The sequence below is a fragment of the Oryctolagus cuniculus genome, chromosome 4 (genome assembly GCF_964237555.1).
Source record: "Oryctolagus cuniculus chromosome 4, mOryCun1.1, whole genome shotgun sequence".
Lineage (NCBI taxonomy): Eukaryota > Metazoa > Chordata > Mammalia > Lagomorpha > Leporidae > Oryctolagus > Oryctolagus cuniculus.
In genome coordinates, this window is record NC_091435.1 from 102,368,729 (window position 1) to 102,373,470 (window position 4,742).

General features: G+C 48.1%; 1 long non-coding RNA gene across 1 annotated transcript; it reads right to left on the bottom strand.

Annotated features, from left to right (window-relative positions):
* Positions 1-941: 941 nt before the first annotated feature.
* LOC103350452 (uncharacterized) lies at positions 942-2,820 on the bottom strand. The gene is made up of 3 exons (XR_007908652.2): positions 2,744-2,820; positions 2,551-2,637; positions 942-1,963 (listed from the first exon to the last, which is right to left on the bottom strand). It is a non-coding gene; the product is annotated as an uncharacterized lncRNA (long non-coding RNA).
* Between the last annotated feature and the right edge of the window lie 1,922 nt (positions 2,821-4,742).

The following is a 4,742-nucleotide window of genomic DNA, read 5'->3' on the forward strand; positions in this document are numbered from 1 at the left end:
AGTCGCTGACTGCCTGTCTTAGGAGGAGGGCAAAACTATCCATCACTGATGCGCGGGCTCTGCATGGTCTGGTGGTAGCAAACCTCTCCAGCATTACTCATCCCCATCACTCCTCTTCAGTCTCACAAGTCTTAGGTACTGCATCCGTCTCCCTCCGGGGACTTGCATGTGCTGATTGCTCTGCCAGAGCCTGCTCTTCCCCTGCTGTGCACCCAGTTAATACATACTCAGCCAAGCATTGCTTTCCCAGATCCTGACCAGGGCTAATTCTCATTATGCGAATTTCTAGGACACTCTATCTCTCCCTTGTAGCCCTTCTCCCTTTGTTACTTTGTGTCTGTTTCCCTAATGATTGCACTAAATGAATGCTGGCCCACTGGGGGTAAGATCTTAAACTCTGACACAGGTTGCATTGTGTGTCCTCCACCCCACCCCCAACACACAGACATCTGTGTGAAGTCTTCTATCATCCAAGATGATTTGTGTCCTCTGAAACTCATGCGGAAACTTCATCGCCTGTATGGCCTTGCCAGGAGGAGGTAGGACTTTTAAGAAATGATTAGGTACTAGCCGGCGCCGTGGCTCAATAGGCTAATCCTCCGCCTTGCGGCGCCGGCACACCGGGTTCTAGTCCCGGTCAGGGCGCCGGATTCTGTCCCGGTTGCCCCTCTTCCAGGCCAGCTCTCTGCTATGGCTAGGGAGTGCAGTGGAGGATGGCCCAGGTGCTTGGGCCCTGCACCCCATGGGAGACCAGGAAAAGCACCTGGATCCTGGCTCCTGCCATCGGATCAGCGCGGTGCGCCGGCTGCAGCGGCGGCCATTGGAGGGTGAACCAACGGCAAAAAGGAAGACCTTTCTCTCTGTCTCTCTCTCACACTGTCCACTCTGCCCGTAAAAAAAAAAAAAAAAAAAAAAAGAAATGATTAGGTACTTAAAAGGGATTGGTGCCTTTCTCAGAGAACTGGGCTAGTTGTCTCAGTAGTGAATAATGTCTCACTTTCAAGGGACTAGATTGTTATCACTAGAGCGGGTTCAGTTATCACTAGAATGGGTTCCCCGATATTTTGCCTCTTCTACAAGTGTCTGTGGGCCAGCATTGTGAGGTAGCAGAAAAAGCTGCCACCTGTGGGCATCAGTTAGGGTCCTGGCTGCTCCTCTTCTGATCCAGCTCCTTACTAATGCACCTGGGAAAGCAGCAGAAGATGGCCCGAGTCCTTGTGCCGCTGCGCCCATGTGGGAGATCCAGAAGGCTTCTGCTGGCCTAGCCCCAGCCATTGCAGCCATTTGGGGAGTAAACCAGGAGATGAAGGGTCTCTCTCTCTCTCTCTCTCTCTCTCTCTCTCTCCCCTCTGTGTGTGTGTGTGTGTGTGTGTGTATAAAACACTTACTTTCAAGTAAAGAAATAAATTTAAAAAAGATAGTGTCTGCCCATCCTTCTGCTTTCCCTGTGAGTTGAATCAGGGAAGCCAAGCTCTCGGACTTCACAGGCTCCACAGCCATGAGTAGAATGAACTTCTTTTCCTTGTAAGTTACCTGGTCTCAGCTACTCTGTTCCAGCCACAGGAAAAAGACTAAGACAACGACCAGTGGCCTCACACTGGTGGATTTTTTTTTACATGTGTCCTACACATTCAAGCAAGTTGAGATGATGTCATTGGCATTGGCTTTGATCCAGTGATCGTATGACTGGTGCCCTTATGAAGAGAGGGAAATTTGGACACAGACTCTGCCAGGCAGCGAGAAACTTTGTGAAGATCCAGAGACACACACACGCAGAGAGAAGCCCATCATGGGAAGATGGAGGCAGGCATCAGAGTGATGACAACACAAACAAAGGAATACCTGCATGGACCAAATGCTGGAAGCTGTCTCACCAGCGCCTCTTTGTAGTCTCCAACATTGTAAGAGGGCAGATTTCTGTTGTTTGAAGTCGACAAGTTGGTGCTACATTGTTACAGTAACCCTAGGAAAAGCAGGCAGTCTGTGAGCCAGGGGAGATCCCTAGCCCAGTACCTGGTTACATAAATCACTTTGGGGAACAATAAACTTTAACAAAGGAAGACCACTTTCACAATTCCCAGGGGCACTTTAGCCACCTGCCATGCCTACCCTACACCCAAGATTTAGCCGCGCGGCTAGGGAATACTTTAATAAAGGAGAGAGCTCTTCCTTCCTGTGCAAGGTGTCCATGGCCACTCTCACCTGGCTCACGCGGCAGCACTCCCCCCTTCCCTGAAGGATCCGGGCAATTGCACAATCATCCGCGTCACCGCAGTTGCACAGATTCTTAGCTCTGCACATAGGTGTGGGAACTGGCTAGTGGCCAAGGAACACAAAATGCCTGGCACCCAAAGCATGCACCTACAACAAGGACTCCATTTCCAAGAGCCGAAATGCAGCCCTGGGGCTTGGTGAGAAACAGCTCAAAACGGTCAGTTCCCACGTGCCGAGCAACGAGAAAGGAGAATGGATGATGATGACTTTGTCTTTATACCTGGTCAGAGAGAGAAAACCAGAGCACTCGAAAGACGAGTGAAGGCAGAAACGTACCTGGGTGCACAGGTGCCCCGTTCAGGGCACAGAGCTGGAGTCCCGCGGAGCTCAGAAGACAGGGCAGCCAGAAACAACCACGACAGACTGCATTAAAACAGAGACAGCATGTTCTGATATAGTTTGTTTAGTATGAGCCTCTTCTATAAATAAATAAATATTTCTAAGCAGAATGAAATCAAAGTCTCCTTACTTGTGCCTACGTGTTTATGTATTCCCAAAAGAGAGAAGTACCTAGGGGCGTACGGGGAGGGAAGAAGAAACGCTTAGAGAAGACTTAGAATGTTCTTAGAGAGACCTGCATCATGTACATTGTTAAAATGAGAAGCTACTTATGTTCTAATTCCGGTAGTTAAAATTTTTAAAATCACAGTCCACCAAAAGAAGTGAAGTAAGATAAATGAAATGATTTGTTTTCATTTAATCCCTCAGAATGAGTCCAATCTGAGAGGGACCCTTTGGGCTCTTCTGCTCCTTCTCTTTTTATTCTCAGGCACAAGGAAGTCCAGGAGCAACACTTCACTCCTCCCCATGCCCATGCTGGGAGCCCCTTTGCAGCAGGTGGTCCCTCTCGGCAAATGAGCGCGTTTCACTGCATGGATTACAAAGAAACCAGGATTTAGCTTCCACCCCCTCCGTCTGCAAAAACAAATACATACACAACACATTTAGAGCCAGAAGGCAGTCCTCTCAGCCCAGTTCAGAGGCTTCCACTTAGCAGAAGACTGCGCGGCATGCATTATGGAGGCGCTTGATTCAGGTGACAAAGGCCTTGGAGCCTCCGATAAGGCCAAGCGTGAGGAATGAGTCAGGGCTGGGCTTGTGAGCAGCAGAATTTTAATGATTTATTGAATTCCTCTTAAGGTCAGTAGTTTATGATTTGCCATTTTTAAAATGCATTGTAAAAAAAAAAGATGCATATGTTGCTTTACAGGAACTGAATGGTTCTCTAAATGCATTTTTCAGAGAACATCAGTACAAATAGGAATTGACGCAGATCTGTCTAACCAGTCACACAGACTCCAGCTCAGATAAGCAGCCTGCTGGCTGCTGTTGGTGGAAATGTGGGCTTTTTTAAGAGGGAAAAGAGACCATCCTTGGGTTAGAAAGTTGGTGTTATCAGCTTGCAACATTATTCCTGTTGTATAATTTTACCTCTGAGACCATTATTTTACTTCAAATGTGCAATAAATTCAGAGTTAGCATAATCAGTCATCTTACTCAGAGGCCTTCAAATGCATTTTTTGTATTATGAGAATATTGTATGGCATTCACATTTTCCTTAGCAGTTAGAGTCTCAGGCAGAAAATATGAGAATTCATCCAAAAGAGCTGATGAGTAATATCTCAGGAAGTCCCGCTCTGCCAGAAGGCCCTGACTAAGGACCCAATTCTGTCCCATTGGAGTGCGATCAATCACTCATCAGAGGGGAATGGCAAAGTAGAGTCTTACACGAACATCACATGAGAAGTAAGAAAAGGTGAAAAAATTCACACCTCCTGTCATGATGAAGTCTCTCTGCTAGACCTTGCTGTCTTGGAAGATTTATTAATGTGTTTACTATTTCAACAGATATGCATTAGATGTCCATCATGTACCAGGCGCTGTTCTAACCCCTGGAAACATAATAGTGCCGGCATGAAGCCTCCTGTCTTAGGAGAAATGTGACTCGAAGAGCAGTGACACCTGGTGTCACGTGGAGGAGGGTTCACAGCAGGGGCAACCCAACCATGCTGGGGGCAATGAGTAATCTGATGTCAGAATGGAGGAACGGGGACAGGAGGGGAGGGGACGTCTCCAGAACACAGGAACTGAACCTGTGACAGGCGAGCAGTCAGACAGAGCCTGGAGCCCATATGGTCAGGGCAAGGGCTCTGAGATGAGTACAGCGAGGATTGGGGAAAAAAAGAAGCAATGAGAGACAAGGCTGGAGAGGTGAGAAAGACGTGGATGGTTTCTGAAATTGTGCCTCCAAGGAGAGGTCAGTGGTCAGTTGAATGTGGGGGACACACCATCCCAGTTGCATTTCAGTAAATGCCCTGCTGCAGAGCGGACACTAGGTCGGCATGGGCCGCCATAGCAACCCAGAGATGTTGAGGAATCAGTGGAGATGAGGGTGGAAGGAAGGGGCAGAACTCCTTGGTATTGAGGAAGTAGGGATGGCAATTTCGAGAGTCAGGAGATTAGCCTTG